Here is a 27,009-nt window from a genome sequence, read left to right as displayed (position 1 = left end):
TAATAATATTAACTTATAAATACAGAGGAATACTAGGATTAGAAAATAAAGCTTTTGTAATCCTTTGAGTAGCAATTAATTTATGAGGAGACCATAATGGGATGATAAAACTGCATACTGAAATATTTGCTAAGCAGGGTATTCACATCATCTAATAGACTCCCATAGCAATATGTAGAAAGGAGAAAATGTCACCTTTAAAGAAAGAAAAATTTAAGTCACTTCTGAGTTTATTAGTACAATTTAGATGTACATAATTATCTCATTTATCATAGGGAACTTGTACCTGTACATGATATATCTTAGTTCCCCTTTCTTTCCCATTCTCTTCCTCTCCTTTCAACTTCTCTTCCCCTACTCATTTAAAAGCTTTGATTGCCTTTTAGCTTTATTTTCTCATTTTTTTCTTTTCCTTTCATCCCAAATGTCCCTTTCCTTCTGAACAATTTATTTCTCTTTTACAATATCTATTATATGTCTTGGTTCTTATTTATACTTTCAATTTCTATTTATTTACCAATTTATTTATTTTTTGCTATCAGGTATCAAACTAAGGACTTTGCACTTGCCAACCAAGTACTCTGCTCTGAGCTATATCCACATCACCTTATACATTCAATTTCTAGTATGAGACAGACAATGTAATATTTACACATGTGTATCCGATTTATTTCACTTAAAATCATGGTCTCAAGGTCCATCCATTTAGTGATAAATATCTCAAATTCATCCTTTTTTAAGGCTGAGCAGTACTCCATTGTATAAAAAAATAACGTTTTTATCTGCTCATTGGTTGATGGGCATTTGATTTGCTTTAAAGGTTTAGTTATTACATGTTGTGCTGCTATAAACATGGTGTGAGTATATCGTGGTTCTCTGATTCTTTTAATTCTTTTGGGAAGATACCAAGAAGAGGAATAGCTGGGTCAAATGGAACCTCTAGTCCTAGTTTTTTGAGGAATCTCCACGCTGATTTCCACAGTGATTGCACCAGTCTACACATCCATCAACAGTGGAAAATTGTTCCTTTTTCACTACACTTCCACCAGTAATTATTATTTCTTGATTTTTTTTTATTTGTTCAAAGTATTCAATTGTTCTGGAGTGAGAATCTCTGCATTTCTTTAATTTGTGTCTCTTGAATGGCAAGCGACATTTAATATTTTATCTTATATTTATTTATATATTTATATTTATTTAACATTTATATTTCTTCTTCTGAGAAGTGTCTATTCATTGAAGATGCCCATTGATGGACTGAATCTTTAAATTTGGGGGAATTTCTTTTTTATTCTAGATATTAGTCCTTTATTTGAGGGACAATGCCCCAAAATTTTTCCCACTCTGTGGGTTGTCTTTTCAGTCTATTGTTAATTTCTTTTTTGTTCAAAAGCTTTTTCTAATAAAATGAGATCACAGCTGTTGATTCTTTGTAGTAGTTCCCATGCCATCTGGGTTTTGTTCACGAAGGGTTTGGCTACATCTTTCCCTTCAAGAGTTCTCCCTATTGTCTCTTCCAGTAGATTCAGTGTTTCTGTTTTAATATTTAAGTCTTTGATCCATTTTGACTTTAGTTTAGTGTGTGGTGAGTGACATGGATCTAGTCTTATTCTTCAGCACTTTTTGTTAAAGAGGCTATCTTTCTTATAGTAAACATGATAAATGGAAGACAGATGTCAGGATATAGTCTGAGTTTATAATTTTTGAAAAAGCTAGGACTGTAAATGCAGATCCCATAAATGATAATCTATCAATGTGTGATAATTGTGAAATATTTCATGCCAATAAGGGATTGTTTAATATTTTAAAGTGAGAACTGGTATTCACAGAGTAACTAATTAGGCATGGTAAAATAGCCAGTGCTCATAAGAGGACTGTGGAAAATTACATACCACACTTTAAATGATGACACAGGAAGATGGCTTTTGCTTTCATCACATCTTCAGCTGTGATGAAACTGGACTACTTTGGAAGAAAATTCCTATGAGAGCATGCATTAACCAGAAAGAAAAAAAAATGCCACATAACAAGCCTATGAAGGATAGGCTAAACTTATTGCTATGTACCAACATAAATGGTAACCTCAAGATAAAACTTCTATTTGTTTATCACTCTGAGATCCTTAGAGTATTCAGATAGCATAAAATCATGGAGAACAGGTTATGGGTCATGTGGAGAGCTATGTAAAAGCCTGAGTAATGAGTTCCTTTTCTTCAGTCTACCAGGGAAGCTTTCTATTCTACTGTTAAGAAATATCTAGAGGACAAAGGTTTACCACACAAGGCTCTCCTAATCATGGACAATGCTCCTCCTCACCCATGAAATTTGGAAGAAGAATTGGCTGTTGAATTTGCATGGCTCTTAACTAAGTTCTTCCCACTAGATTCAATTCCTCTAATAGAGCCTATGGACCAGCAGATTATATCAACTTTAAGAAGGTACACACTAAGGAAATGTTCCTGAAGTTCTTCTGGATGGTCTCACATACATATTTAACCCTTAAAGAGTTCTAGAATGAACATTGCAACCACCTTTCCTGCATGAGATTAATTGGGAGATCCTGGGCCAATGTCTTTCTAAGGACACTGACATCTGCCTGAAAGAAAGTGTGACCTAAACTAATGCAGAGGAGAGATTTTGAAGGCTGTGTAGAGGAGCCTAGGCCTTCAAGCAACCCTGTGTTTGATGACATTTTCTCTGTAGAGGAGTCCATAGGCTTGCAGGTAGACAGTAGTGATTTTGAGATACTGTTATACGAACACTCAGAGGAGTTAACTACAGAGGAACTTAAGCAACTTATTCCTAAGCAGGAGAGAGTGGAAGATAAGAAGCTTTCTGAAGAGGAGAAATAGCAACAATCAGTGCAGCATAGTTCTTCAGAAATAAAGGAAATTCTGAAAACAATTAAGAAAGCAACAAACATTTGTATAGAAGAGCCACCCAGCCAAAGAAAAAGCGAATCATTGCAGTCACTGGCTTAATGACAATGTCATATCATAAAACAGAGCAGTGTTAAAGAAAGGACAGAAACAAAAACTCTTAGATCAGTTTTTAGTTCTAAAAAGATTGAGACCTAGTGAACCATGCAGGTCTTAGTGGGTTACAGACTCTCCCAAGGAAAGAAAAGACACCAGAGAGCTAGCTTCCTGCTGTTATTATGAAAGGGGCTCTCTTTCCAAACAATAACCACCTTGCATTTCATCCTCCTTTTCTGCAAGCCAAAGATGTCAACTTGAATTGTGAGTACGGTATGTTGTTTCTAGTAAAGTAGGCACATTTAATAACGTTTTAGTGAATATATGAGAAATATTATTGGTGTTTCTGGGAAATTATGCACATTATACAACATTTTATTATGACAATGTTAGTTAGTTAAGGGATGCTTTGTAAAGTTTGGAACATATTAGGGGCATTTGCATTATTTCTTATGGGATAAATCGTTTTGACTCAACCAACTTGAGTTACAACCAGGCCGTGAAAATAAATTTAGCACAGAAGTTAAAGGTCCATTATAGTATGTAGGCTATTAAAGGGTATTGTCTGTTCCTCCTCCATAATATAATGTTTTCATTGAGATCTCAATACTTGTTAGAGATTAGTTTAAGTGCTTTACCTTTATCAATATATTTAATAGCATATACAGAGGCCCAGATTCTTTGAGAAAAAAAAAAAAAAACCTAATGTAGGACCTCTGTAAACAGTGGAGAAGAAAATGAGAAAAGATTAGGTATTTGAGATTGACAAAATACACATCATGCTACTTATGGCTATAGAAAGCATTTTGGAATTTAAGAATCACTTGAAAACTTTGAATGGTGTTAAGCTGGAAATGTACAACCCTTGAAGTAAACATGATCCAACCACGTTGAAGGGAGAGAGTTATTACAAAAATGAAGGCCAATAAGTAAATTAAATTCTCTAACATGAGGTGATATGTTATGTCAACAAGAATGGTCATATGGGGGTCTTTCTAGGGAAATGCTAATGTATCTCTACTCTTAGTCACTGTAAATCCCAGAAAGATAATGTTTGTATTTTTCCTGATGTGTATATCTCAAGGGTAATGTATCTCATTTCTTTTAACTTTCACTCCAAGATATTCAGTCTTTTCAATGCTTGAAATTTTTAAAACAAAATTACAGTCTGAATCATGAAGTTAATATCTTGAGTTAGAAAGCAATGAGCATTTCCATTTACCAACATCTACTTAGAATCTCTTTCTAATGAAAGTTTGTTCAATTCTTTCTTCCTATACTTTTACTTCAGAGAACTGATTGACAGGACAAAATCCATGGAATATCAAATCATCACTGGAGAATGCACATTTAAATGATAATGATCCTCCATTATGTGTCCTTCATTTTTCAATAATTTATCCTTGCCTTCTATTTCGCTTTCTTGCTGCTATTCACTCTTTGTCAATTTCACTGTTCATTAGCACATCTATCAGATAGTGAGCAAGGAAAAGAAGCTGAATCAAAGCAGATGTTTTATTATTCAACACTAGGTCTCAAAAAGAGCTGAAGGAGGAAATTGGCAATTAATTTATAAATGAATACTTTGCATTACTTCAGTCTTAACTGATGCCCACGTATCAAATATAATCAGCTTCATTGGTGACAAATCTATATCTAGTGTTTCTGGTCTTATATTTGCCATATTCCTTTTTCAATAGTACAAATAACAGAATATTATATAAATATTCATTTTGATGCCAGTCAGTTCAACAGTATTCATGAACATTTTCAAAAGTGTAGCTATAGAATACTTACCATGGAATTAGAAGAATGAAAAGATGCACTTGATTTTGTCTGCATCCTCTTGGATTTTATGAACCTGATAGGGAGTTTGTGTTTCATACATAAAACAGATGATAAGACATTAAAAATTTATTTAACATGTATACTAATGAGTAAAAAATAAATGTCTACTAATAAAAAAGCAGGGACTTATTTGACAGTCTACACATTTCAATTCTGAGATTAACAATTACAGAATTTCCATTGCAATAATGAATGCATTAGATTAGAGTTACTTTAATTGTCTTTATTAAAAATAGGCTGAAGTGAGACTTTACCAAATGGCTCAAACTGATTTTATTACAGAAGATATCATCAGTTTGACATGATTAGGTATGTTTCTGTTTCTCATTGAATTAAATGCACTCTTTTATTTCTTCCCCAAAAGAGAAAACTAAACAAGGTAGACAAAAATAAACATTAATGTGACATGAATATGTATTTTCCTTTGAATTTTTCTTTTAGAGAATATAACTTTATTTTTGCTTGAGACAGATTATTTTTATTGGGCCTCAATATGCTGTTGAAATTTGGCTTTCAATACTCTTTTAAAAATTATTTGGTTAGGGGCTGGGGATTTAGCTCAGCAGCAAAAGCGCCTGCCTGGCAAGCGCAAGGTCGTGAGTTCGGTTCCCGGTACCGGAGAAAAACCAAAAAAAAAAAAAAAAACAAAAAAAAAAATTATTTGGTTAATACATTATAATAAAATTCTTAATAATTAATACATTTAATAAATATATATTGTACACTTACTATGATGAGCTAATAATCATTTCATTGCTGTGAAAAAATGTCTGAGAAAATCAACTTAAAGAGGAAAGGTTTATTTTGCTTATAACTACAACGGTTTCAATCTATGGTCTGTTGGCTACATTGTTTCACCATTTGGTAAGGCAGAATATTACAGTAGGGAGCATATGAATGAAATGTTGTTGCTCATTTTATAGCTTCTGAGAAATTATGAGAGAAAGAAGAAGGGACAAGAATTGTAACATTGCCTTACAAGGCATAACCCAGCATTCTAGCTTCCTTGGAATAGGCCCCACATTAGAAAGGTGTGTGGGGAAACCGCACACCAATAATGACACAGGGTGGGGATCAAGCCTTCAATACATAAAGCTATGGTGGATATTTAAGAGCCAAAACATAGCAAATTCTATGTATGGCATGTTCTTTCCATTTCTTCTCATATCCATGAATGGTGATTCATCTGAAAGTAATAAGACTAATAACACTTTCTGTGAGAAAGTAATATAAAATGTGAATAGTTCTAAAACATTGTTATTAAATTTAAAATACATGTCAAATGCAAATGTTTTCTGGTTATAATGTAAGAAATAACTTTGATGCAGAAAGTATTTATTTTGTTTTCAGGGTTGAATATTTGGGTGATTTTATTTATTCATCTTTGGGTGTTTATATGTAATAGTAATCACAGAACAGTGAAGGAATTCTTCCCAGCTGTTTGTAACAGGGAGATATCTTTTAAAAAAACTATTTTTTTCCTTTTTAATTTTCCTCACAAACTGTGAATGGATTCATGAAAATCCTTCCTCAACACTGTCCTCCTAGAAAAATAAAAGTCACATTTAAGGGAATGCCAGTATCATTCTGTTGATTAAAAATAAAATTAAAGTTACAAGACAAGCAAAACTAACAAGTCGATAATCATATTCATTCAGATTTGCATATTATAATTTCCCTTATATTTTTTTATTAAAATTACTGGACAATTTAGTTAAATTACCTGATTCTCATAAGCCAAGGAAAAACAAAATTTAAGCATGTTTTGTACTACTTATGTCAGTCTACATAATTTCTTAATAACCCACACAAAACGAAGTTATTTGGTGAAGTTATTTTTATGATGTCAACATACCAGCTTTGTTTTTACCATTGAATTAACTAGTGCTGTACATGTTGCTCACACAGCCTAAATAATTATTCAACCACTTTCTATAAAACAACTGTATCACGAAGTGGGAATTTACATGCTTCATCACACTTATAGAGAGAGGAAGACACATTTGGCACAAGGTGAAGAATGCTTCCTTCATGTTATGGTTTGGGGCCGGGGATATAGCTCAACGGCACAGCACCTGCCTGGTAAACACAAGGTCCTGAAATCGGTTCTGGGAACAACATAAAAGGCAAAAAAATAGTAGCTTTATGGTTTGTCAGTACCATTATTTTATCTTTCCCTGGAATTACAAAAAAAAATGTATACTCTAACTGCAAGAAATAATTCTCTTTTACCTACACTCTGATGAATTAAGGCACTGTACTTCATTGTGTAGTTTTTTGCATATGTTTAAGGTACCTAGAGCATGCAAGTATATGTAGTTTTTGGAATTGGTGCTCTAAAGGCTTTTTTCCAATGACTGATTTGTGAGTTCCAGTTTAAAATTCGAAAATAAATATGATCATATATTTATAATTCAGAGGAACTAAAATGATCACAAAAGCCCTAAAATATCAGCTATCTATGAGTGTCCCAAGAAAATAAAAACTGAAAACATCTGTCATGTAAGGGACACTGTCACAAAACTGATCATTGTAAATATAATGAATGTATTTTACTCCGTGCTTATATTATGAACTTGGACAATGTTCTGTGAGGAAAATATTTAAATGTTAAAATGAATGTGAAAAATATTTCAATTTCTAGAAGAAAGGCGAGACAAATTCTAGGAATTGTGATGACTCTGAGAAAGTTATTTTCCAATTTGTAATCCTTTTCTGCATTAGAGATATGAATCTCTTTATCATTAAGTTTTAACTGAACCTAATTTTAAGAAGTAAGTAACTTTGTGGAGTGTGCAGGAAAATGTAAAGATGATGAAATAGAGCAAGAAAATAATAAAAGATATCTTGGCATTAACTCTGTCTTACACAATATATTAACCATTGTTACTTTCTAATTATTTTATTGTGAAAATTTATTTTATTTTGTTTCATTTTTTCATAAAAAAAAGTTTATTTTGCATGTTCTTTATTAATGTCTACCTTTATTACATTAAATTAAAGCATGAGAGAATTCAATAGAAAAACATCCGGTGCTGAACTTTTCTTTCTGAGCAAAGTTTTATTATTGATTCAATCTAATTAATCTCTTTCTGTTATTTTACTTGTCTAGCTCTGACAACATGGTAAAATCGCGCTTACAGAATTGGTATTAGTTATGTAAATTTTTTTGATATTTACCAGTAAAGCAATCAAGTCTAGGGTTTTTGTTCTTGGAATTTTTAAATGAATGATTAGATTCTGTAGCTTGTTATTATTCTGTTTGTTTCCTATGTCTTCATGGTTCAATTTTGGTGTATAATATGCTTCCAGATGTTTATACATTTCTTCTCAGTTTTTCAGTTTTTATTGGCGTATAATATAGCAATAAAGAAATAGTGGAAGTACTAGAGTGTAGTAAGATATAAAATACAAGTTTTTAGGTAAGGTAGAGTGGAGTGCGGCAAGAAATAAGGAAGTAGGGGGAGAGTAGCACTGACATTTGCAATATGTGCTAAGTAGACATAGTGAAAACTGTCAGAGTCAGGTTTTCCTTTTATAAAGACAGTCAAGGAGAACAAGGTAAAAAGCAAATTGCCATTACTTCCTGTGATTCCATGTGTGAAAATCTTTAATTTACTAATATTCTTCTTGAATATTATGACTCTTTGACAGAGGTTTTAGGGCACAAACTTATTAACATGTTACACTGAAGGCAGTTGTTATCGGTGACTCTTGATGTTCTCTATCTCTCTTTCCCTTTCTCTGGTTCTCTGTGAAAGTCAACCTCTCTCTCTCTCTCTCTCTCTCTCTCTCTCTCTCTCTCTCTCTCTTTCTCTCTCCTGTCCCTCTTCCACCTCCCTCTCTCCCGCTCTCTCTGATAATGCTAATGAGGAAGTGTAGTTGTTGACTGATCGTGTCAACCTGAGAAGTTTAGAAGTTTAACTAAATCAGCTCGGGAATTGTATACTCTAAGGTATAGAGGACTTGACCTTGGGGGTCTCATCACCTAGATGATATAAAAGGGAAATGACGAAGGACAGAGGGGCTTCATTCTTTGGAGGAGCTCCAGTCTTTGCCTTCATCTTGGACATCATCTCCTGACTTCTAGTGCAAACTCTTCAGCGTCAGCCTTGGGTCTTTCAGCCTTCTGGCATAGACTCATCAGCCTTCTGTCACAGACACATAGGCCTCCTAATATGGACTTGCAAGGAAAACTGCAGTGAACTCCAAACCTTGGATTGAATCCTTTGATCTCCAAGTGTGCAGACACCCACTGCATGCTTCTTTAACTAACTCTGTGGCTGACTGTCATAAGCCAATCTTGTAATATCTCATACATTTGTGTGTCCTGTGTTATATCTGTTTCTCTACTAAAGCCCCTGACTGATACAGGGAGTTATAGAGTAAAAGAAATTGAAGCTCGATTAAAAATGTTAGTGTTGTTCTACTAGATTCTGGAATCAGAAAATTACATTAAGGCATCTGTTCATAAGCATCCTGTATGAAAACTAAATGAAGCATTGAAGCATAAAAAAGTCAAAATGCGGCATGATTTTATGCAGCAAAATTCAGCTAGTGCAGTATATTGTGCTTAGAAGTAACTAACTACTGCTTTTTTATTTCTGCCTTATCTTCTTCCAAAAAGAAGTTTTCAGCTGGCTTTTAAGAAGAGATATAGATGCATTAAAACCATTAAAGCAGGGGAAAATAGGGAACAACCAATAATAGATGAAGGTTGGCGCGGAGGTTGGAAAAGGTATTTAGCTTCCTGGCAGTTAAATAAAGGAAAAACAATGGATTAACTCTCATTCTCTAATAAAAGCAATGCAGGGTCTCGGATATGGCATAATGTCTGTCTAAAGCCTTTTATCTTTAAGATAAATATTACTGTCATATTTCATATAGAAAATAACAAATAACAAAATTCTGTTTGGATAATTTTACAAAATAAAAAGACAAGGACAGTTTTATACACTTTTCAATGAATAATGATCGCAGATCAGAGAGAAAATATAAACCTGTACTTATTGTGTCATGTCTTAGGGAGAATGCCGAATATGTCACAATCTGCATTCCGATTTGGTAGAATGCTATAATGTTCAGCATCTAATTAATACATTTCTTATTTCAGTGCCTTCCTGTCAAACTAGACATAAATATAAATGGGACATTTAAAAAAAACTACACATTTCTGTTTCTGATTCTCAAATGCTTTTTTAATGTGCTTGTGATGGGGTTAAGGAATCTGCCTTCCAACATATACTTCTCCGTTTGGCTTTTTTGACATTTGATATCCCTATTCTCTGAGTTTCCTCCGAATGTAGCTCATATATTTGTACTTTATGTAAACAAACATTATGTTTAAGGGATGAAATTATATTATGTCTATCTTTTACTTCTGGATTGCAAGGTATATTTTAGATATTTTCCAGATAGTCTTTATATATAAATCTAATTCTTGAAACTTTAAAATGTGAAACAATAGGTATACTCCAGACCTAAACTCCTAAAAACTATCGGTAGCATGGTTTAAAAATTTTGTCTCAATGCATAAGTATAGCACATGAAGGGGAAAGAATAAAACTAATGTAAACATATGGAGTGGCTCCTATGTCTCAATCATTGCATCACTTTACATATGTAATCTCACTGAGACACAGAATCAATTCTGTGATATGTATTACCTTAATTTTGCATTTAAGAAGAGTCAAAACTCATAGTGGATAAACCTTGCCGCAAGTAGCAGTTTACTTGTGGGTATCCCATTCAACCATCCTTAAACTAAGGGCTGTTTCTCTCTCTGATGTATATCTCACTCTGGACTTCATGAGAATAATTAGTTAGTATGTTTTAAAATTAGAGCACAATAGCACATATTAAGCAGAATCCAAAACACATGATGTCTTTGAACATTAAATTTATCTTTGAAATCACTACTCTTCAAATCTGTAATAACTAAGGTTATAGCTCCATAATTGACTGCTACCAAAAAGCTTAGGAAGGATGATACTTCAGTTATATTAAAGGTGATAATTCTACAATTGTGAAATGAGTCAAAGTGATAATATGTAAAAGCTAAAAGCAAAAATACAAAATAAATAATAAACCCTGAAAATTTTTAAAATGAAGAAAAGGAGTCTCAAAATTCCATTAACAATATCAAAGAGCCACACTTTAAATAGATCTTGCTAACTGTGTTGATCTCTGTGTGAAAACATGCCATATAACCTGAACAAATATATTTTCTAAAAAGTATGACTGGCACAGTAGGCGCTGACTATTAAATAGGACTATCATCATTATGGAACTGCAACTGGAGACTTCACTCTAGCTAGAAGACAAGATAGATGATAGCGAGTATTAGTGAAGATATGGAGACATTGGAACCCTCATGCACTGGAATTGAGAACATAAAAATGTGTATGTCTTACATATCTCTCATTTCTGGGACAAAATACCTTCCATTCAAAGTTAAAGGGGGAAATGCTTATTTAGCTCACAGTTTATAGAGGATAGAGATTACACTGCATCAACACTTGCTATGAGACTTCCCAATGCTTTGTTTTAATTAAACCGTCAGATTCCCCTGATCTGCACCAGTTCTAAGTTAAAGAAGAATTCATAGTACTGAATCCCCCCAAATACTTAAGCAAATTGCATAATTCAGTTCCTTTGTAGCAGTTTGCTCATGCCTTGTGGCTGTGGCTCTCTTCAGTTTATATCATTCATCAAAATGGTCTGAACTTTCATTTCTGGAAATGTATCAAAGCTCTTATCTTCTGACAACTTTCCAATTTTGGTGATTTTACAGATTTATTACTTTTAGAACTACAGTGCAACTTTAAGAATGATAGGTACCAGACAATTGGGGTTGTTTTTCTTACTATACCTGACTATGTGTTTTACAAACTGGTTTGGAACTGGTTTGAAGTAGGATCATGGAAAGGTTTGGAGATGCAGGTTTATAATACATACAATGCTGCAAACATCACCTGAAGGTTGATTCTTTTATGAATTCAGAGGACCAGAATGCTGATAGAAATGTGGTCAATAAAGGCTCGGCTCAAGAGGTTTCATTTGGGAACATGAACTCTATTGGGAATTGGACTATACACCATTCATATATACTATGGCAATGAATTTGCTTACATATTTTCCATATTCTAAGACATTGTGTACCACCAACTTTAAAGGTAGCACACTCATCAGTAACGTTTTCTCTCCTGAATTTTGGTCTTGCATGATAATATTCTTCTTCCTTCCCATATTTCTCCATTTTGGATTAAGAAGGTTTACCCAGTGCAATTGTAACTTGAAACCATGGAATTTGCTTTTGATTTTTACAGTGGTTCAGGGTTGAATGTACATTAAGATTCAGAAGAGACTTTGACTTGGAGGGGTTACCAACGTCAAGATTGTTGAGATTTTGGGGAAGGGATAATCATGTTTTGATTAAATATAGGAAAATTGTATCATGATCGAAGAAAGTATGACCTTGTTCTTCTATGGAGATTAAGTACAATTGTAATATTAGTAAAACATTGGTCTTGATTATTAGAATTTTGTAGTTTTAAAATGGAACTGCTAATATTCCAACTGTGATCTTTTAGTATTATTCTAGATGCTACTGATCCTTCATTTTGGATGAAGTTGTGAATCCCTGAGGAAAAAGAGAAGCACTGGTGTGTTTAAGATATAGCTTGCTTAGCATCGACGTATAAAATTGGAAAGTATTGCCACCTTTGCAATGTTGAGTTTCCTGATCTTTGAGCATGTGTGAATTTTTATTATTTTGCTTCTGTATAGTTTTTATTGGTAACATTTGGAATTATTATGTGACGTCTGTCATTCTCTCTCAATTATTTCCAAATATTTTATTATTTTAATAGTATTTAAGTGATATTATGTTCTTCTATTTCAATATTTAATTGATTTATAGTATTTAAAAATACTGTAGAATTTTTCATTTAGACCTTCTGTCTTGTAATGCTGTTGATATCACTTGTTAGTCCAAAGGAATTTTTCTGAAATTGTTAATATTCCTTATTCATAAGGTAATGCCTATTGTAGTGTGGATCTATAATGCATTCCAAAGGCCTCCTGTTCTTGTAGTTAGGGGTTTTGGAAAGTTATTGAGCCACATGGACAATAATGTTGACATGCCATTAGGAGTGGGTTCAGGTTAAAAAAGGCAGGTCATGGGGTATAAGAACTTGAAGAATATAACTCCCTTCCAATCTCTTTATTTTCTTTCTGCTCCATGGTTGTCATAATATGAGCATCTTGCTTCCACCCTGATCCTTCTGCCATGCTGTTTCTGTGAAACATGGACTGAAAACTTTGCCTGAATCTTCCGGAAACTCTAGGCCAAAATAAACTTCTTTCCTTTATTTTGCAAGCATCAGTTATTTTCTCCTATCAAAGATGAAAGTAACTAAGACAGATTTTTGTGCTAGAGAAATAGGGTTATTTCAGTGACAATACATGACTATGAGGTTTAGAAGCCTTTGGAAGTGATTCATAAGAAGAGTTTGGAAAGGTTTGGAAATATGGGCTAGAGAAGCCCTAGAATGCCATAATGAGTTTAATGGGAGATTCTAGTCAGAGATCAGAAGATGAGAATGCCAGGAAGAATTTCAGATGAAGACAAGGTTCAGGAAATTTCAGTTGGCAACAAGGACTCCATTTACAGTTGGATTTGAGACTGTGTTACACATTTGCAGAAAATTTATCTACATTTTTTGTGTCAGACTGACAGTAAGGGCCGAAGAATAATTAATTATAGGGGAAATGTTAAGGCAACCAAACTTGCAATCTGTGGCATAGTGTTGAAGGGACTCTTAGGTAGCACTTTATTGAGAATCAAGAGCAAATGGTACAAGAATGTCTATATAAATGTTTTAATTTCCCCAGAAATGCAAGTCTATAAACTTTTTGCCTTAGGAGAGCTTGGCTGCTGAAATCATTAACATTAAAAATAAGGCAAACACTTTACATTAGGACAACAGGAATAATGAACTGAGAACATCCCAGGAATCTGTAAAACCCCATTCTTCCAAGGCTCAATGGGCTAAAAACAGATTGTGCTTTGACAAGAAAGGACCAAGGTGCCTTCCTTGAAAATAGTTGCCTAAGGAATGGGTTTGCTGGAATTCATTTCACAATGCTTAGTCATTAGGCATTCAAGAGGCTGCTGCAGCCATGATCCAAGGTAGATTGGTAAATTCCTGAGCCAGCAGTAGACCTTGGGATCACCCATGTGCTCCTACTTTTATGAACATGCAGGATGCAAAAGTTATGAAGTCAGGTTGGTTTACACCCAGAGTTCGGAAGAAGGACTGGGAGGTCAGGTAGCTTGCCCCTGACAGGTCAGTGGGTAAAGCTGTGCAAACCAGAGGAAGTTAAGGAAGCAACGGATGTGATATGTCTGCTGAGAAAGGGCACAAACAGCGAGCAAAGCCACCCCTAACCACTAAATCACTTTGAAACTCCCATCTTTGCACCAGGCTCTAGATGCAAAGCTACAGCACTTCCTGTTTCCCTCCTAGGTGTCAGTATTGCTTTGGTCACATTGCTTTCTGTCACACTACTTTTCCCTTTCTGAATGGGAAGGTTTACCTGTGGCAGTGTGTGGGCAGGGTATCACTCTATTAAATTTTCTTTACAGACTCACAGCTAAGAGTTTTCTTTAAATCTCAGAGGAGATTTTGGACATGCACTTCTCAGCAGTGCTGAAAAATTTAAGAATTTAGTGACTCTTTTAGATGGGCAAAAAGCATTTGGCATAAAGAGATACACATGAGTCTTTTAGGGATAGGTATGGAATGTTATGATTTGAAACAAGAATGTTCCTGAAAAGCCTTATCCACTCACAGGACAGCTTTTGCAAAATTTTAAATATTTTGAAAATGTTTCTAGTCTAACCGGGACAGAAAAGACAGAATATTCAAATTACCAAATTCAAAAATCATCATGACAGCCAGGAAAACAGGTGCCATGAAGGGAGATAAACCTTCCCAGGTCACGTCCCAAATTACCCTCCTCTGACCAGGCCCCACCCCCTAACAGAATGCAAGTTATATTGGCCCTATTATCCAATCATCTTCCAAAAGCTCCCCCTGTGAGTGGATGGGTATGTGAATTTCTTTATTTGTTGAAACCTATCTAAAAATGAGTTATTTATTGAATTAAATATCCTTCTTATCAGTGAAACTTTACATTGACTTTTTTTCTTTAAATATTTTTGCTTTGGTGCAAAATCAAATTTTTTGTTGAAAAATCAACATTTTCTAAGAAAACATGGTAGCAATTCTAAAATTCAGAATTGAGTTCCCACACCCAGGGTTCCCTTTGGTATTGTTCATTTTGTTGCTATTTGCTATTTCCTGAAATATAGTTGTAAGTTTTTTATCCTGCATATGTCTTTTTATAAAAGAAAATAGTAGACAAAGGAAGAAGTAAGAAATTCTTTTATTTCTCAGTCTAATTTTATACCTCTAACAGCACTGTCATTATTGGGCTATTCTGTTACTGTTTTGATCCATTCTGTAAATAATATCAGGTTCCAGATATGGGAGACTTGTTTAAGATGATGACTCTGATGGGATTTTTTTTTATTTTTGAATATTGAAGAGAAAAAAATAAACATAACAGTGAAACTGAGTTTCAAAACAGGTTAATTGGACAGTTACAACAGTTGATACATGGTGTATTGTTGTCTTCATAGTAGTTATTCAGCATACCAGATATAGGCATGATAACTTGTTCAAAAAATATCAGAACAAAACTTTCTTTTCAATGAACTAAGAGAAACTAGTTATATAGCTATGTTAACTATTTTGTATATACATATACATTTTCTTTTTCCCTTTCTTCCTTTCCCTTTCCCTCTTCACAGTGGGCCTTTTTTTTGAACAGTGTCTTCCCAATTCACAGTACCTTTTTCACATTTTGGGTCTTATTTACTCATTCAGTTTCTCACAGTAGTGAAACAATACGATGTTTACACATATGGATCTGATTTATTTCAATTATGAATATGGTCTCAAGTTGCATCCATTTACCTATAAAACTCTCCAGTTTATCTTTCTTTATGACTGAGTAGTACTCCACTGTATTTATCCAACATGCATAATTAGAATAGAATTAGCTTAAATAAAATACATTAATTCCTTAATTTTCTCACATTATCGAATATCTGACTCTTGAATTTGAACTTTCATTGGTTTCAGGTGTTGCTATTGTTGCTGGAAATGTTGTATTTAGTTTTTGCAAACAGGATGCAATACAATCATGGAGTTCCTGTGTTTGCTTCACCTTCCTCCCTTATGGTTAAGATGTTACATAGTTATAGTAAAATCATGAAATTCAAATAAAATAACGTTGAGAACATGCTTTAAATAATGTTCCAGGTTTCGATCAGTGTTTCTTTTTAATCGCCTTCTTCTATTCCAGTATGTTTTCTTAAGTCTTATGTCCTCTACTCTGCCATAGCTTTTTGTCTTTCTCTGTCTTTTATGACTTTCACTCTTTTGAAGAGTAGTGGTAAACTATTTTCACACAGATCTATTTTTTTTTCTCTTCTTAGTTACAAAATAAATTGATGAATATCTAAAGTATTTTCAATTAGGCAAAGAAATATCTTTTATGTCAACAGGGATATACATAAAAAATGATTTCTATATCTGTCTCCATATATACACATTCCAGAGTATAGAACATTGGAAAGATATTTAAACTATAATATGTTTTATAAATTTTATTGGATTGTCTATATATTTAACTGGAGTATTACACTCATATTTTATGCACCTGCATTAAGTAGCTCAGGTCTGATGTGAATGGACAATGGATATTGGACAATGGACATTCAAAACTAAAATGTAGTAATTATACTGATTAAAGAATACTTTGTTCATTTGAAAGAAACTATAAAAATGAATACAAAGATGATCAAGTCTACATCTTCAAAGATGGACCCATCTCATTAGTTTTATTATTCCCAAATAAATGCTAAAATTATTAAAAGAACTATGTTATTACAATGATTCAGAATTTTTAAACATAATAACAATGATGAAGGAAATAGATGCTTACCAAGGTTAGCCATTATGCAATATGTACATTTATTAGAACATTATATATTACCCAGTAGTATGCACAACTTTTATATTTGATGTATCAACTAAAACAAAAATTATAAAACATATAATAAAAATGGTTAGTAAAGAGAGATTTTGTGAATTTGTTATAATCACATTACTATGGGGAAGTGATTATCTATCTTAAAAAGTGATTATTTATTATAAAAATTGTCATAGAATTTAAAAACAAAAATATGGCTAAATAATCTCTGTTTTAGGGGAACAGACCTACAAAATTGTATAGGGGAATTCTCCTTTTATAGAATAAATTGCTCTTCATTTTCCTACTCTGTATGATGCAAATTGTTAAATGACACAATCTGTTGTTTTTTCTTTACAAAATTGGAATATAATTCACGTAAAAAAACTTACCCTTTCAAATCAGGAATCTAGTTTCTATTTCTATTGTTTACTTGTTTCATGCAATACATATTAATATATGTCTCATTTTATTTAGATTAATATTTTGTAGTTTTACCTATTTTGCAGAATGTATGCATTCTTCTTTCCTCATTATGAAGGAATAATACCCAATTGTAAATAAAGATGACTTTCTTTGAATCTTCACCTTAAGGTCATTTAGGTCATTTTCATGTTTAGTTATTATAAATAAGGATTTTATGTACATTCCTGTGCAAGTTTTGATGAAAATATATTTACATTACTGTTGGTACTTATGCAGGAGAAGAAATTCAGGACCATATAGTTATTTTACATGTTACAATTTCAGGGATTGTTAGCATTATTTCTATGGTTAACATATCATATAATATTCCTATCACTAATGTGTAAGCGTTCCAATCTTTGTCAGCACTTATTACTTTCAGTTGTGTTATTATGTCATCCTAGTGTGTATGTAGTGTCATTTTATTATATTTTTTCCTTTAATTTCCCTAATGAAAACTTATGCTGAGTATCATTTTACTGTGCTTATTCTCTATTTGTATACATTTATTTAAAAATCTGTGTTTTTCAATCATTTAAAAGTACTAGGTTGTTTCCTCACTGATTGCAAAGATATGAGAGTTTTTTTATATTTTCTGAATACCATACTTGTAGCAGATACTTGCTATGTAAATATTTTGTCCCAAACTGTAGATTATCTTTTCATTTAATGGGCAATGTTATTTGATGCACAGAATTGCTTAAGTCAAATTTCTTTATTTTTTATTATTTTGATGTCATATCTCTAAACGAGTGAGATATCTAAAAACAAAAACAAAAACATACCCTTATTTACAAAAGTTTTAATGTTGTAGTTCTTATATTTACATCTTTGATGCTTTTTGTGTTAATTTGATATGCGATATTACACAAGGATCCAACTTTATTCTTCTTTTCAAATTTTATTTTGCTAGGACATGTTTGAAATAAATGAAGTTTACAGTCATTTTAGTAGTAGGTACATGTACATAACACATCTTTATTCCCTTTAAAAACACTTACCCTCCACATTTCCCTCTCTAGATCCCCTTGCTCTATGTTCATAATTCCTTTATAATCATTATTATTACTAATAGTAGTTGTAGTGGTAGTAATAGTATATTTAACTCTTGTTTATGATATAAAATATTTACATGTGTTGTGGGTATGTGGTACATGACACAATTTAAATCTTTTTAATCCCCTCCCTCCATCATCAGTTTCTTGGTCCCTTTCCTCTATGCAAAACATCTAACTCTCTGTTTTCTTCCTTTTTTTTGTTTGTTTGTTTGTTTTTTTTGAGACAGGGTCTCACTGTGCAATTCAGGCTGGGCTTGAACTCACTATGTAACCCAGACTGACAGTGAACTCATAGTGATCCTCCTGCCTCAGTCTCTTGAGTGTTGGGATTACAGACATATATCACCATGCCTGGCTTCTGTTTTTACTAACAAACCTTTATTTGTTTTTTTTATTTACACTCTGTGTTACCTCAATCAAGAGACATAATGTGGTATTAAGCTCTTGTGTCTGATTGATTTCAATTGACATTATATTTTTCAGGTATATCCATTTTCCTACCAATGTTTTAATACAAACATAACTAATATATTTTATTTAATGTTTTTCCTGGTTCTTTGTTATTGTCCTCTCCTCCAGTATTCACAAAATATGCTTTGAGTTCATTAAAATGTACTCCTAAATTTCTCTTTGTCTTTTTAAATTAAACTCATTTTAACTGCTATGCAAAAATATTAACATTGTACAAATTTATGGATTACTATGTAATATTTGGATACATAGATATCTTGTGCAATTTTCAAGTAAGCTGAAAATATCTATTTTCTTAAATATTTTTATTTCTTCATAGTAAAAACATTCAAAAGCATCTCATCTAGCACTTTTTTCATTCTATTTTATCTCTGATTTTGAGTTGTTAATCTTTCTAAACCTATCCTCAAGTGTTCCTATTCTCTTGTTTTGTTTTTCATTTTATTTATTTGTTTCTTTATTTTTTTAGAGACAGGGTTTCATTGTGTAGTTTAAAGTGGGCTGGATCTCACTTTGCAGCCCAGGCTGTCCTCAAATTAATAGTGATCCTTCTGCTTCAGCCTCTGGAGTGCTGTGATTACAGGTGTGTGCCACAACACCCACTAAAGTCTTCTCATCCTTACACTAGTTTAATTCAACCAGTAAGTCACTCTAATGAATTTCTCTATTCAATTAGTTCACTTTTAACTCCAGAATTTCTAATTTTTGTTATCATTACTCTTTATTAGTAGTCTTTATTTTATGATAGATTGTCTTCATATCTTTCTTTACTTCTTTAAGAATGTTCTTTGTAGTTCTTTGAATATAATTAGAGACTACCTTAAAGTTATGATCTGATGTCTGATAATACCTGACAGATTTTATTTTTAAAGAACACTCATTAACTGTCTCTTTTCCTGATCTCTCTGTTAAGCCCTCAGATTTGTATGTAATTATATTCCACCTGTTAGTTTCTTCCATTAATGCCTTGTAGCTTCATTTTTGTTTTTGTTTTTAATTTTCATTACAAATTGGCTAATGGTTGTTATATAGATAAAGAGTTAAGAAAAGTCATCATAGACATAGAAAATTGCCGAACAGATCTTCAGAATCTGAAAATAAATAAAATCACTGTTATTTTAAGCCACTAAATTTTGCAATGGCTTGTCATGTTTAAAATCCAAATGTTTCAAAATGGAAAAAAGAGATGGTAGATTCTCACAGAATGAGAGTGGGAGAAAGTCTGATAGATTCCATAAGATGTGTAGACTTCCACCAGATTCCATATACCATCCCAAGGAAATAGTGCACAGATTGAAACTACAGATATTTACACATGTCTGAGGGGATACTGTCGTTTTTGACAATCAATATGTTGATAGGGTTCAGAAAATTTGAATTTTAGATGTTCTTTTCACTCTTGTCTAGAATTACATACATAAATGCTCATATATTCCTGAGGGTAGGGGAAAGAGTCCAATAATAAATGAGATTCACTTTTGAGGACTTGAATAAAATTGGATGTCTTGAAAGGTACTGTTCATTTTTAATTTCACATACTACTCATATAGAACCAGATATTTACCTTTCAAAACTTGTAAAAGTATCACCTCCTTTCCTGTTGGGAGCTGCCTTAGCCGCTCCCCTAAGATGGCGCCTGTTTCCTGCTTCCGGGTTCTTGTTGCCGCGTAAACAACCTTGTAAAACGTGTGTCTGCCTGGATACTGATGATTCTGACCTATCAGCTTGTAACCCTTGCTTTGCATTGATTGGCTACTCAGACCTTATATAAGTGTGCGACTCTGCCCCCAAAGAGAGAGAAGGGAAGGATAGATGAGGGTGGAGGATCTTGTCAGATCCAACAGCGCTGTACATAATAAACATTGAGAGCTGACTCATTTGCGACTAAGTTCTTACTAAAACGGCGCCGGACACTTTCCCAAGTAAAGAGTGATATTAAAGAGTAACACTGATATTGCGATAGTTTATTGATTTTGTCAACTTGAGGAAGAGATGTCTAACTAAATTGTCTCAGCATAGTTTTAGGTGTAGAAGATCCATCTAGGGGAGCCTGTCACCAGATTCCTATAAAAGGGAAATGAAAGAGGAGCAATTGCTGCTGTTTCTTTGGAGGAGCTTCAGTCTTCACCTTCACCTTGGACGCCACACCCTGGCTTCCAGTGCAGACCCTACAGCTTCCTAATACAGACTCACCTGGGACACTACTGTGAGCTCCAGGCCTTTGACTGGATCCTTTGGATCCCCAGTGCACAGACAGATCTTTTGCACTTTTCCACACCTGACTGTGTAGGTGGCCACTGTAAGCCGGTTTTGTAAATTCCTATATGTCTGTATATCTTGCATTAAATGCTTCTCGAGTAAGCACTGATTGACATTTATAGCTCCCAATTTAATATTATGATGAGAATCTTTCTATGGTGTGGTATGGTTTATGTCTAGATATTCCCCCCAAAGCCTCATGTGCTCATAGATGGGACTTCTGAGAGGTTATTGGATCACATGAGCATTTATAGCTAAATGCGATGTGAGGAGATGAAGCCTGGTTGAAAGAGATATTTCAGTGGTGCCATAATTTGGAAGATTATATCTCCCTCCCTCATACCTTGAATACTTTCTGCTTCTTGCCACCATCCCCTGAGCTATTTCCTCTGCCATGTTCCACTGCCATGTCCCATTGCCATGCTGTCTTGCCTTGGACATAGATGACTATGAGCTAAAATCTCTACAAATTGTGAGCCAAAACAAGCCTCTCCTTCCTTCAATTCTAGGTATCAAGTATTTTGTTCCAGCAGTGAAGAAATTAACTTGAACATGATATACTGATTCAGAAATGTGGAGGGATATAAAGACATACACATATGTGCATGAACATTTTTAATATCTCCTTTAAGAACTGAAATATATTACGTTTCATTTCTTACGTATCATCTAAAAGCTGGCACTTGAAGCTGGACATGGTGGAGCATGCCTGTAATTCCAGCACTCTCCAGGCTCAACGAACGGGATCACCTTGAATTCAAGGCCAGCCTAGGCTCCATAGTGAGTTTAAGAGTACCTTAAAAAACATAACATGACCCTGTCATAAAAATGAACTAATTAACTAACTAAATATGGCATTTGACTTCTTGCTTATGATGTATCTATAAGACCATTTAAGAGAGAAAATGGGAGGAATATTTATACTTCACCTGTGAACATACACTTCATGTAGTTCTGCACAATGATCAAGAGTGTAAGGCTTAGAATCAGGGTGCTTCTGTCAAAACTTGGTCCACAACACTAAATGCCTGAGATCTTTTAAGTATTTTTTTAATGTGGTAGATAGTAGAAGAGAACCTGAGATCTTGACGCATTAGTCAGCTTTTTTATTGCTGGGACAAAACACCTGACATGCACAGCCTACAGGAAGAGAGGTTTTATTGCCTCATGATCTCAGTCATCACTGCCTAACTTCAAGGAAGAAATGGTCTCGCAGGATGGCATGTTGGACCAAAGTTAATCACTTCTTGATGCTGGGAAACACATCACAGACAAAGAGCCCAAAGGAAGGCACCAGTGAGTATATATAATCCCCAAGCTCAAGCCTCCATGACCGGGTTTTTCTAAGTAGGGCCTATTTCTAATAGCTCATGCAGTTATGTACTCATTAATATGTTAAATCATTGATGAAATTAGTGCCCTACAATCCAGTCACATCTCCAGGAGTTGCTTAATCTCATCAGGTTAACAATCAGGATTAAGGAACACATGTGGGGAACTTCGCTCAAAATTTATCTCTTTATCTTTTTTTTTTTTTTTTTTTTTGGTTTTTCTCTGGTACCAGGAATCGAACTCACGACCTTGTGCTTGCGAGGCAGGCACTTTGCCGCTGAGCTAAATCCCCAGCCCCCTCTTTATCTTTATTTATAAAAGTAAGGATCTCTATGTTATTCTTTTTTCTGCAAGCATAATTTTTTCTTATATAAAAAAATAAAATTTCATGAAAAATAATAGCAAAGTAATGATAATTAATACACTGTGTATAATTATCATAAAAGCATTTACTCAGAATATAAGACATAAACCAAAGATTCCTACAAAAAAAGGAACATAATAGCACAAAAGTTTCTTGACAGTGAACCAAGATAAACTAGTAGTATGAACAAATTAGCATCTTTGTGAAAATTATGAGTTTACATAAACAAAGTACCTATAATAGTGATTGGTAAGTATTGTAGAGGTATCATTTTCTATTCTTCTTGCAGTACAATTCCCTTTTACTCTTCCATGAAATATAATGCAAGAAAATATTATTTTCATATGAGAATGAAAAAATAATTGATTACATATATTTTTATCATTTAGTAAATCTTAATGTTCAAAGTATATATTATGTGCCCTTGGACATGACAAGAATTAGGGAGGGTGTGTATATACAATGTCTCTTGCTCCAAAAAAGTAAGATTAGGCTCTTTATATAAAAATTTATTCACACCTGGAATGCACAACCAAGCTCTGGTGATGTATACTGGAAAAACACATAATTCCTACCCTCATGAAGCATAGAAAGTAGAAACAGATACTAAAACAGTTTAATGTCCATTATGTGATACAAAACTAGCAACTACTAAGTGAAAATAAATGGGTAAGATGTTGAAAGTTTCATAAAAGAGTTACAACTCAAAATAACTTGAGCAGTTTATTACATATGAGTACTAAACGATGACAGCAACAGTAAGAGATATTTTCAAACATAACATATTTACCTTAATTTCTAGGTTTCCATGCTCTTTTAATGATATTTATATTCATCATATTCACTCACACTGTTTGGTTGCCTGTTTTTCCTTAGAATTTGTTGGTGCACACACTTTAACTCACTTTTCATAATCTTAATGACTTGTGTGACTTCAACTTCCTTATTCCATATGTCCAGTGGAGAAACATTTCTCTGAATTCCAGATATGTCCATTTATCTACTTAATGCCCTCTCCATCTAGATGTTCCTCAGACTCTTAATCTTCAAAATATATCTGTCACTTTGATGGGCCTATTTTGATGGGATAAGGCTAAAGTAACACAGCAAGCAGAATATTTTTGAGAAACGCATTTAAATACAATTTTTTTAATATTTTAAAATTTACTAAATAATGTTCATACTAAATTTCAAAAATATAAAAAGTGTCCAGTTAAAAGTGAATTTCTTTCTCTTCTCCTTCCCTCAAATAATTAATTTTGCATCTTAGGCATAACACTTTATTCATTTCTTACAATGCTTATAGCGATATTCTATACATATGCAGGCATATTCAATTGAAGTGCTTGATACTCTTCCCACAATACTTTCATACTCATCTGTATAATTGAGTTGGTATTATGAGATTTTTGAGGGCAAAACAAGTCAATTCATAATCTTCATACTTCTAATTTGTAGCATTAGTGTCACATAATATGAACTCAATAAATACCAGTTAATAAAGGATAAATTGTGTGCTCTCTAAAATCAGCTCACACAAAGTTAATCAGAAAGACTATGAAGTGATTAAATTAATAAGTAGTGAGTTTTTAAAACAATTTTATGTGCTAATTTAATTTAGTCAGCAGACATTTACTGTTGCTCTAAGATCTATGTACTTTGGCCCATAGTCCCATTGAATGTTTAGAAGTAGAAATCTTCACTAATAATTTCTTTTATATGAAAAATCAGAGTTAAAAGAACAAGGATTATGTAAACCTTGATTCACAATACCAAATCTATAGGCAATATAGTGGTTCAGAACACAAGCTTATCTGTAGTACAATCTTTTATCCCACTTTATATAGTGTAAAAAGATAGCAGTTCTAAGTGTAGAATGGCCTGGAAAGCAAAACCAACAAGAGTGATGACAGACAGCAGATGATCTGAAGTGGCTTAGCTAGGATATGTTTTGGTATTCAGCGAAGGCATCTGATTAAGCTTGTCTTTCTCCTTCATTTTTCTAATATAAATTAATTTACATGTATAGTTACACATTCAAAGAAAAAATCATTTTAGTATTCACCCGATACTGTTTATGTCAGTTAATTAATATGTCTTTAATTTTATTTAAAAGGTTCACAGATAATAAATCTCAAGAGCACACGTTTTCATAGGCAGTTGACTCTGCATTTTTCTTCTTTTCCACCTCCCCATTATTTACTCTTAAAATACATAATTTGGGTAGAAAAATTCATTGTTCAAGAAACAGATAAGAGAGGGCGAGAAAATATTAGGAATGATGAAAATATTGTTTTGGAGGCAAGAGATCATTTGAAAATGCAAAATATATAGTATTTTCTCATGTGAAAAGTACAGAGAAATTATTCCTGTTAAATGAAATGTCCAGCGTTCCGTGCAGAACACCTCCTTCCCTGTAGTCATGTCATTGTGCTGTATGCCACCCAGACAGCACAATTTGACTTCATTCTTCATTATAACACATGTGATTTTTTAAATGTGGTTTCTATTAGCAAGGGAAAATAATAGCACCTACGTTAGTCAGAATAAAGGGTCATCGGATTCCAAGAATTACTTTCCAATTTGTGTGCCCTTTTGTAGATACTTCAATTTGACTTTCTTGTATAGAAATATATACTAAAAAACCCATCTCATTTGGGGCTGAAAATTGGCATGGCAACTCTAATGGAAATTTACTTTTGGTCTTATTTATTATTAAACATGGGTATGAAATACTTTCTTTTTTTTTGTTGTTTTTTTTGTTTTTTTTTTGTTTTTCTCCGGTACCGGGGACCGACCTCAGGACCTTGCGCTTGCCAGGCAGGCGCTTTGCCGCTGAGCTAAATCCCCAGCCCTGAAATACTTTCAAATGTGTCTCAACCATGTGAGGGAAATGATCAAGGGATTTAGTCTGTGTTATGCACGTGTGTGTGGATGCTATATTTTTATTTTTATATGTGTTCTAATACAGCTCAATTAAAAAGAGGTATATCAAATTACACCTTTGCTCACTAAGACCATTAGAGAACAGGGTTCTCATCCTCTCAGGGAGTCATAAGAATTTCATAATTTTCTCTTTATTTTCAGGAACCCAATTTGTAACACTTCCTTGCTCTTCCTTCCCTTAGAAAAAGTTAGTCCATCTAAGAAAATATGCTGGAGTATTTAGAAAAATCAGTCTATTTATGTATAATTAAATTTGCTGTGTAACTTGCATTATTAATTCTAGACTAAAGAGGCCCTGACTGGAGAACGTGGGTCAATTCAGAGTTACCATTCTCTGAGTGTGCACATGTGCAAGTGTTGGTGTGCACTTGTGTGTGCCTTTTGAAAAGGTTCCAAGGAAATTTCCATACCACTATCTTCATCCAGTTACCTATTGTTCTTGGAGTCTAAAGCAGACTCTGGGAAACGATGCCTTTGGTCATCATTACAGATAAATAGAGAAAAGTAAGAGCTGTTCTGTGTCATCTAAACAGAACCACCTGCAGACCGAACTCAGAACTGGTCATGTCCCACATTGTAGCAGCTCAGAAAATGTGTGAGGAAGAGAAATGAAGAAACACTGAGGAAAGAGATAATTCCAGATAAAGAAAGTAGATTCCTACTGAAAATTCATTTTAAAATACATACTAATATTTCAGATTTCCATTGAAATAGGCAGGAGAGAGCACTGAGGGGCTCACTGAGTGAGATGAGTAAGAACAACTGTGGCTTACAGCAATGAAAATACTGAGAAGTGGCCATATTTGGAACACAATGTGAAGATACAACTAAGAATTGTCATGAGCTTACATGTGAAATGTGAAGGGAATAAAATTAATCAAAGGCAACTAAGTGCCTAAGTGACCTAAGAATGGAGTTCCTGGGTCATATTCTAGTTTAACTTTTAAGAACCCCAAAATATTTTTCATATATCTACGTCAACTTATTCTCATCACAAATGTAAAGAGGTTCCTTTATCTCCATACGCTCACCAACATTTTTTATTTCTGGTAATATTCACCCTAGCAGATGTGAGGTGATACTGTGGTTTTGATTCCCATTGTCTCACACAAAGAAAATAAAATCAGTACAGTGGGAATTTTATACATTTATAAAATTTATATATACATAAATGTTTTTAAATAAA

The sequence above is a fragment of the Chinchilla lanigera genome, unplaced genomic scaffold (assembly GCF_000276665.1).
Source record: "Chinchilla lanigera isolate Chin_1 unplaced genomic scaffold, ChiLan1.0 scaffold00072, whole genome shotgun sequence".
NCBI lineage: Eukaryota > Metazoa > Chordata > Mammalia > Rodentia > Chinchillidae > Chinchilla > Chinchilla lanigera.
The sequence above is the reverse complement of the archived record's forward strand: the minus strand, read 5'-3'. Positions refer to the sequence as shown.